Below are 10,667 nucleotides of genomic sequence, written 5' to 3'. Positions count from 1 at the left end.
CTCATGCTTTTATGTATTTTATGTGCTTTAATATTGCAACGTAAATAAATAGAAAAATGTTTGTAATCATAATAATTTTTACATAAAAATATAGATGCTTTTGTGCCAGGATGTCAGAAATAGACTCACAACAAAAATGGTGTATATTTACACAAGTAAATTTAAGGATTTTAATATAAAAATTATTTTATTTGCAACTCTTACGACAAATGTGTACTGAAGAGATAACAAAATAAGAAGATATCATTTCTGAATTAAATTTATTTTAAATATATTTATTTTATAATTTTTAATAGTAGAGTATTTAATCTATATTTTACTAATTTTTTAGATACAAGTTAGGGCAAATATTTATACAGTACTATTTAAGTAAGCTTTAATGTTATTTAAACATACTTAATATTAGTTTTAGTATGTTATAAATAGTAAATAATAGTAAATAGGGTAAATAAAATTTACTATTGACAAAGTTTAATATTAATATAGATATAATATATACTGAAAATAGATTGTCTTTAATAATACCTTAAGTTTTTATAGTATTCACAGAAATGTTAATATACGAAGTACCATTTTGCAAAGAAAAGGTTCGACTTCGAGTTAAAAATCTTTTTTGTATTGTATGTAATTTACTCTGTAAACCCTGTTGCACTCCATTTATTTCGAGTTATAGAAAATCTGTGTTATAGAAGTTCGAGTCATGGAAGTTTGATTTTATTTCCATTCAAAACTGTATAAATATTGGTGCAATGAGTTTTTACGACATAAGAAATATTTGGTAATGAATAGTATAAATGGAAAGTATTTGATGATGAAATCACCTTTAAATTTATACTACTTCAAACTATATTACAAATAAGGCACATTTATTGCATTTAAATGATGAAATAACAAATACATTTAATGAAAGTACGTCTTCCATAAAAATAAATATATATCTATACAGAAAAAGTGGACCGAAACTATTAAGAAAGACTCGAGTTACTTTGAAATACAGCGATAGAAAACTATGACTGAAGATATCTGATTGTCATTGCTATAGATGTGAAACGCCTTTCTATTAAAACTGAACCTAATCAAGAAAAACCTCAAATATAGTTTCCAAAGAGTTTTCATAGCTACTAGTAATATCTGACAGTAAAAACTAATTATAAACAGTAGTTAAAAGAATCAAAAAAATTATTGTTAAAATCAATAGAAAATTAACTTAAAACATGAAAGTAAATGAAAGAAGAGCATAATTTTATTCGAGTAATTTTTTTTTGATAATTAAAAACAGCATGGATACTATATTTCTACTGCAAACGAATCCCTTTTGATATAGTTAGAATAGGTTTGGTTATATTAATTGCTATCAATGCAGAACGTCTGTGTATTTAAAAATGGACTGAAATTATTACAGAAGAAGATGCAAGCCTCAAATACAGTCTTTGAAGAATTTTCATAGGTAGCAGTGATATACGTATATCATACCAAAACACAAGTAGTAGTCAAAAGTTAAAAAATCGAAGAAATAATTACTAAAATCAATAATAATTAATTTAAAACAAGAAATGAAATTAAAAAAGAGTTTAATTGCTTTATGGTAATTTTTTTGTTAATTAAAAACAGCACAGAAAATATATTTCTCCTGCTAACAAAACCGTTCTGATATAATTAGGTTAGGTTACGTTATGTTGAAGATGTGGTCTTTCACATCTACTAACTTACCAACTCACCAATAATAGATTTTAAATTATTTCTGTTTTTTATTTAAAAAATTCTATATTTAAATCCTGATAAATTTGGAAATGCCCTTTAAAATTATTTATGGTGTATTGTGAATATATTAAACTATATATAAATTTTTAAAATTACCTTGAATCTATTTAAATTTTCATAGATTTATACAAATTTTCATAACTTTAAAAATGTCTAATATACATTATTTACAAAACGACCTAAATTTAATCGCCTGCATATGTCTAGTAAACAACTTAATTGGTTACATACAGTATTTTAAGTAAATTATTAGCTTTATTGGTGTTTTTCGCGCTTCACAATCTGACAATATCTGACACATTTAATCCTTCCTGTTCTCAACAGGATTACGACAAAATTAAATTGTGGGAGTTAAAATATTGCGCAAGATACAAGTAAGTTTAGTTAAATATTTGCGTATTGACTTTTATCTCATGAACATCTCATGTATTAAGTATTTTCATATGACATCCATCAAGGAATAAACGTCGAATTATGCATAGCAAATCTGACAGAATGTGCGACATGAAAAGGTTACACAAGATTTGATGTAAGCATGTTAGCAAAAATATATCTCGGATATATTTTGTAAATTGAAAAAAAAAATAAATTTAAAATATAGTAAAAGTTGTATAGCAAAATTTTAATACCTCAAAGAGTACTAAAAATTATTACTATATGTATAATATGAGATAAAAATTGCAAACTTTAAACTTTAAGTTTTATGCAATTTAATCAGGTCTTGATACTAAAATAATATAGTACTTAATATATAGTTTATAGATTCTATGCATAACCAAAATAATAAAATAACACATTAGATTTTATGCGTTGAATATCACTGGAAAGTACGCTTCAATAAGATACTTAAATGCGTTTAAAGCAATTTAAAATACATATACTTAAATATAAAATAAATATTAAAAAAAATGTTTATTTCTTTCCCTGCATTTCGTCCTTCTCAATTTAGTTTTATGTTTGTAAACAAAAAGTAAACAAAATCTGTAGCACGAAGCTTGAACGCTTTCTACTTCACCACAAATTCCTCTCGCAATGGAAAAAATATCCTTCTTGTTTTTTATTTAACTTAGCAGTAAGGATTTCTTGTTTAGGAGGAAAGGAGACCAAAGGAATGTAGTTGGTTGCGTCAACCAACTGGCAAATTGCTGTGTGTTGGTAGCCATTAATTTGCTGCATTTATTTTTATAATTAATTAACTAAGTTTTCTTTACGCTCTTGCAGGGAACATTGATACTAGAAAAGTAAGCAGAAGAAGTGAAAAGGATACTCGTATTATTACTGTTTATAATCAAAATGCAAATGAACTCTGAGTGGCAAGAAGCAAGAAGGGAACCTTCAATGAGAGGGATTGAAGTGACAATGAAAGTTAATAAAGTTCGTTGAGAATTTTTAAAAGAATTACAAATTTTTAGTAGTTAGAAAACTTAAACTTGAGAAAATTTTTAAAGCTAATTAGGCAACGTTTCAACTTACAGGTTTTATTATAAATCTTATTCCAAGAAAGTAAATAATTTTGTTTAGCAAAACTGAAGTGAGAAATATATGAAAGACGTTAGTCCTGTTTCACAAAATTATGATTTTGTGTCTTCTGTATATAAGCATTTCTTAATTTAGTTAATATTTCTGTGTTCTCTATCTCTATTCACATATATTAATTTTTTTCTATATAGCATTTAATAAGATGTTCCCAAGACAAGAAGTAGTTCGCGGATTCAATAGATTGTATCATATTTCATGATCTCTAAACATAATTATTCATTTTTTTCTATACATCATTTAATAAGATGTTCCCAAGGCAAGAAGTAGTTCACAGATCCAATGGATAATATCATATTTCTTGATCTCTATACATATTTAATCATTTTTTTTCTATATATCATTCTATAAGATGCTCCCAAGACAAGAAGTAGTTCGCGGATTCAATGGATAGTACCATATGTCTTGATCTCTATACATATTTATTCATTTTTTTCTATATACTATTTAATAAGATTTTCCCAAGACAAAAAGTAGTTCGTGGATTCAATGGATAGTATCATATGTCTTGATCTCTATACATATTTATTAATTTTTTTCTAAATAACACTTAATGTCTAAATTGGTATATGAATTAAAGACTTATATGACTGCTATATTGATAACATAATTAGGCGATTCTTCAAAGAAATATACAATGTTCCCAAGGCAAGAAGTAGTTCCTGAATTCAATGGATAATATCATAGCAGTCTTCTACTGTATCATGATCGTATATGTATTCTGATAAAATGTAGAAATGTTTTTTATTTTTTTAAATTTTGTTTGTATAAAAACAGAAATAGATGAAATTAACTTACAAAACGCCTGAAAACCTCACAATTCTGTAATTAAGAGTTCGAATTACTTCTATAAAATGATATCTACAATATTGTATTCTGTACTATCAACTGATATCATCTGTTATACTAATAATATTATTGCTATCGTTTTATTTTAACTGACACTGATATGAGATTTTAATTCAAAAATACATAAAGAAAGAGCGTTATGCATTCTGTTATTATAAAGGAAATAATATACATTGTATTTGTGATAAATCCCATTGTCTTACTGAATCCGGCCGGTAGTTTATTAATAAACATGAGCATTTTGAATGGTTATGTTTCGATAAGTACTGATAGATAAACTGTTTCAAGATTAATTTCTAATGTGTGTCAGACACTGGTCGCTGAGAGTCAAATTTTGTTCAGTTGTTACTTAAACTTACTTTGTTCTCTGAGTAAGCCAATCAAAATTTTAAGAATTCTTTTGTTAATTCTATGAGACTGTTTGAGACTGTCTTGGATGGTTTCATAAATATTTTCTTCGATATTTGGCCTTTACAGATCAGCCAGTGGTTCCCAAATTCAGACTCCCACAAGTTGGATATAACTAAACAGACTATGATTGTGTTTAATGGCATTAGTTTCGATAGCCTATCAGAAGTAATGTTGAGTACCAAATTATATATGTTTTTCTTTAGATATTCATTAACAAAAGTCTTAATATCAAATAAATCTGTTAAAAATACAACTGAATACTGACTCTTGAATAAGATTAGTAATATGGTTAATAAAACATTCCAATCCCAGTATTTCCATTCTCATGCATAGATCCATCCAAATATCAATTTCTCACACGTTTTTATGGGTTGAGTATATTATTTTTATTAATCGCTTAAATTGTCATATAGAACCCCTCTAATTCTTTCTATAAAATTATCTGCATAGTTTACTATCAGAATTCAACATAGTTGTTATTACAGTGGATCATCCAAGTGACACAACATACACTATTGAGTAAAATTGCTTTAGACACTAACTCGCATTTCATCAAGCTAAAAAGAAGAGTAAGAAAGTAATACAAGTTTTGCTGAACAATTTTTAAGTATAGGCAATTTCAACATTAAATATCTCAATGTTCTCTAGATGGTCCTTGGATTTTCTAGGTTCACAAATAACAAGCAAATATTGTTGCCAATACTTCGATATAGAAGAGTATTTATGATTTGAGGATACACATTACTTTCTCCATATGTTATAGTAATTAATGTAAATAAAAAAGGTACACATGGTTTTCGTATGCACTATATATGGAAGTTCATCCTACCATGTATTTAATGAGAGCAACACTGCTAATAAATTATGTTAATTACTTTCAGAGCAGAACACATAAACGATTACTAATCTACATAAATGCGTAATAATTTCATAAATACATTTATGGCATATTATTTTAATTAAGAAAATGTAGTTTAATTGTTTAATTACATACATTTATTTTCATAAACAAACCTCCAACACTTAAATAAATATATATTTGAATACAAAAAATGCTATTCGGAAGGTTAACATTCTTATATTGTGGATTTTTATATTTTCAGTTAATTTTTCAACATAAAGTGTGAGATATATTCTTAAATTTGCATATCTGAAACGCTGTGAATATTTTGACGGCGTCGTTAAAATGCTTAACCACGAAAACCCAACTTCACCAACCGTCTAGAATTTTCATTAAATATTTTAATATTTATGAACGCTCACTTGCATTTACTGCGGTCCTTGCTGCTGCTCATAATAACCAACTGTAACACGGCAAGAGAACATTTAAACTTCCATATTTCGACTTAACTTCACTAATCCTAATTAATGTTTTTATTTGTACTCCGCATACAAGCTTCATTAGTCATTTCAGAGTTTCTCCTCTGCAATTCCATATCTGCGGACTGTTGTTTTTATTGTTTTTGTTATGACTGTTGCGAAGGATTAATACCGCTTAGCTTTCATAACTTCTGCCAGCGCACTTGACATGAATTTGTCAACAAGTAAATGGGAAAGCTGTTATTAAAGGAACCTTGTCTGACAGTTAGCAATTCATTAGTAAGGCATATTAAAAATAGATGAAACATATTTTAAATGTTAACTGTATGTTATTAACAGTATGTGTGAGTTCTATTTAAAGAACCACTGTTTGAGTATAAATAAATGAAAATTTTAATTATAATTTCAATTATGTTTCTGTATTTAAACAATTGAATTAATTACAAAATAATAATGAATTGTAGTAAGCAATTACTATCACTGCAAATTAAAATATCTCCCTGGTGTATAGTGCAATTAAATAAATTTGTGCTGTTTTCCCATTGCTTTTGGTTCTTAAATATTTTATTGTTAATGAATTTCTGTTAATTCTCTAATTAAAAATGTTAATTAATTTCGTGTTCAATTTCGGCATGCGCAAGTCAATAAGTGGAAGAGACGCACTATTTGGTGTGCGTTACAAATCCACATTTGGCTACATACCAAAATCAGTTAAGGCATTAAATTTGGTTTTCTTTTCGCCGTGCTTGCCGTTCTTGCCTTTAGCACTTCTAGTGTTTATAGTGTCTGTTGTTCTGGCACATGTACCATTTTCTCGACTAAAGAAAATGAAATGACGCATCGAGCACGTTTTCACGCAGTACTTAACTTAATTAATGCTTTAAAAAAGTAAAGCCTATTTTTTGGCGCAATTGGCACGAAAAGTGTGCAATTTGCCATCAGCCTTGAATAATATTAACTAATGGAATAATGAACCAGAAAATATTTCTTTCACATATGTGTGTATGTACAGAGAAGAACAAATACGTGTACTAATCGATTGAATTATTTTACCACTACACAGTGTAAATAACATATATGCCATACAGAAAGGTTTTAGTTTAAATTAAAATTGGAAACTCGTACATAAAATAGTTTCTTATCAGAGCCAAAATTAATTAAAAACTATTTTTAAATGTATGTATATATAATTAAAAGAGCTATTTTTTAATTTTTTTCGTTATTTATAAATATATACATCATTGCTCTTGCATACTTTACTCGTGCGATCACGAGTGATATGGAGGTCTGATTGGTATGTAATGCAGATAGTTTTGAGATTTTTTTAAAGATTCATCTTTGTGTAATGTGTATGGATTTTTCATACATATCTTCTTAAAATAAGGATCTTAATCAAAGTCTTAATCAAAATCACTTTGAGTATAGCATACGGGAAAAGCTTTTTACTTTGAAATTCTTATTGAGAAGAACCGCACGTTATAACAAACAAAACACAGAACTTTGTTCTATAATATTACTTATATTACAAGATCAACATTATTTTTAATAAACTTCATAATAAGAATTAAGAAATTAATTATATCAAAAAAGTTACAATCATAGATTCATTAAGAATGAAAGTCAGATATTAAAAATAATGAATTTAAAGGTTTAGCTTTGAAATAGTGTATCATTTGTAAAACCAGCCGATCTTTTTTAATACAAGCATTACTCAGGATATGAGTAACATCAAGGACAGATGCAATGTTGCCCGTTTCATTGAGAGCCAGTCGGTAATTAAAGCCATGAATCCTTCATCAAAATGTTCAAAACATTAAAAGAATGTAGAGAGGCAATCGACGAGTTAAACCGGTTAACTGATATCATTCTATATTCATCACATCACTATTAGCAATAAATTGCCGATTGAGGTACAGAAAAGTTATTTAATGGCCTGCTACTGCAACCAAGAAACCAACCATGGTTATTTCCGAAATATAAAAATCTTTTACACCAACGGTTTTCGGTTATAATTGGAACAACATTAGTGCAATTAATCTTGAATTTGCAAACGTACATTTAAGTTTGTGGACTGTTTTATAAAGTGGATCTACTACATTAATTATTTTCTTTTTTTTTTTTATATAATTTTAACTTTATTCGTTCTTTGTATATATAGAAAATAGTATTTAAATAATTATTATAAATTCATTTTTAAAACAATACTTTCCTATGCAACTCTTGTATTTAAATCTTTAATATTTCGTTTTCATTTCGTTATAAAACCACTAAAATCATTAATCAATAATAAATTCAATAAAAACCCAAATTGAAATAATATTGAAAGTTTGTTAAAGTTAGTTTACCCTGTATAAACAATAGTACGCAAAATATGCCTCAATGATCTCAACTCAGTTATTGTCTTAATGCCACTTGAAACACAAGCCTTGCTCTTAGGATTAACAGAACTGTAATAATTTCAGTTGTTATGGTGATTTGGTATGGCAATAACGAACAGACAGGACTGCAAAGGGATAATACAGTACTGTCAAAAGCCTCTACTATTAAGTAGTGTATTTTTACAACGAAGTATGAGATTGATTATAATCACTCTACGAAGTTCATTACATTTTGGTGCTTTATGATAAATACAAAATAATTAATATAAAGCAATTTGCAACGAAAATTGAAACGTTGAGGCAAAATAAAAACTTTTTGTATATATTTCAGGAAATTATAATTGAATTATTGATTTAAATTTTATCTTAAATCAGGAAATAAATTATTATTTTAATATTTCAAATATACTTTGGTGCTAATGGAGAAGTTATCATTATCAATATTTTACTGAAAATATATAATGCAATGAATAATATTTAAATTAGTTGCTTTAATTTTATTCAATTGGTTTAAGGTGTATTAAAGTGTTGAGTTTTAGTAACGCATTTTAATGAAATTACCAAAAATATAATATTTTAAAGTTAGACGGTTTCGAATAACAAAGAAAGGACAAAGACAAAAATTTTTTATTTTTAATTTATTAAAATTTGGCTGACCATACAACGCTGTTTCGAGTATTGCGAAGTACTCTTCATCAGTGGTCTTTGGAAATAACCGAATTTTATTTAATTAGTTTATAGTCCGTATATAATTTGTTTGAACTGCAAGTGCCAGGCTTAGAACTCGTGCCTGTCAAATTAGAAGTGATGACTAACTTAAAATAATTAATTTCTCAGCATTACGTTCCTAGATTAGGTTCTATACATAAGAAAGAACAAATCATGCAACTAATAATGCCTCTACGAACAGAATAGTATTGAAATTTAACAATTAAAAATAAAAATACAATTAATTTATTAATTCAATTATTCTACAGCTGGTTTATGATTTCGTTCTAATATAAACACAGCAAGTGAATAAAACTTTCACAGCAAATTAACGAAACTCCAGAAAAATGTGCGAACATAATAGTCAAGTACGGCTTTGGGTCAGTTGGTTGAGGTGCGTTCACTCTAAGCTACAAATTTGGCAGGGCACGTGTTCGATTCTTGGTACTTGCAGTCTCAAAAATAATTATTTACGAATAATTAAATACCACTGATGATGGGTATTTGACAATACTCAAAACAGCTGTATGTTCAGCCAAAAATTCAATTAATTAAAATAATATAAGATGAATTTTTGTTGTTGTAGTTCACTAATAGTCGAATTACCTCTTTTTAAAATAATTAAAATATTTATTCCATAAATAAAATGGTATTTTTTTATGTATGAAAATAAAATGTATTATTATATATATGTAATCATATATTACAGTAGTTTCAAATAAGTTCTTAAAATGTGTTAATTCAACACAAATAAAGTTCTTTATTTTAAAAATATAAAATAATAGAATTAATTGAATCTCGATAGTAGAAAAAGTATTAATATAACAAATATTAAGATATATTTATTATGAATTATAGCGTTTAAAACTTCATAAGTTGAAGTCGCATAATATAATTAAAATAAATTCGATAATTGCGTGTTCCAATAAATTAATATATTTTCCAATGAATACATAACATTATCAGACAAATTATGTAAATATTATTAAGTATAGAATAATATTTCTCTGAAAATTATCACTGTAATATAGATTGATAACTAATCGAGTGAAAATTCATACACAAATAGTAAACATATTAATACGAAATAATAAAAGCGTAATGGTATCTGATTTCCACTAAAGCCCGAATGGATTACATCCGACATTCAGTGAAACAAAAAATTTGGTTCGATTTTGTTTTGTATTTCAAAACGAAAAGGTGACATTTGTGTTTTACATTTGTGGAATAGTGTTTGGTATTTATTTATTCAGACTGTGTCTGCCATTATTAGGGAAAAGATATTTTCTTGTTTACTATGAATTCGTCGAATTGGCATTTGAAAATTTTGTATTTAATGTATGCCGGGGACACGTCTCTTATCACAGCTCATTTTATTGAGGTTTGATTTACAAAATCTGTTACATTTATTCTGAGCACATATTCAATAAGTGGAAATTGCACTACGCACTTGTGGTAGTAATGAAATCATTAAAAGTAATTGCGTAGAAAAGTGTAATATAATGCAATATAAAATATTTTTTATTAATAAAAACCAAAAACCTTGAATTATGCGCTTTTAATTAAGAAAATAATATATATATATTAGTTTATAAACTCAATTTCAAAAGATTTTCTAAACTATTCATATAACGCAGAGGTTTCAAACAGTAGTGAAATGCAACAACAAAATTTTTATCCATCAGTGATCTTGAAATTATTTTT

Source organism: Teleopsis dalmanni, chromosome 1, assembly GCF_002237135.1.
Source record: "Teleopsis dalmanni isolate 2A chromosome 1, ASM223713v2, whole genome shotgun sequence".
NCBI lineage: Eukaryota > Metazoa > Arthropoda > Insecta > Diptera > Diopsidae > Teleopsis > Teleopsis dalmanni.
The sequence above is the reverse complement of the archived record's forward strand: the minus strand, read 5'-3'. Positions refer to the sequence as shown.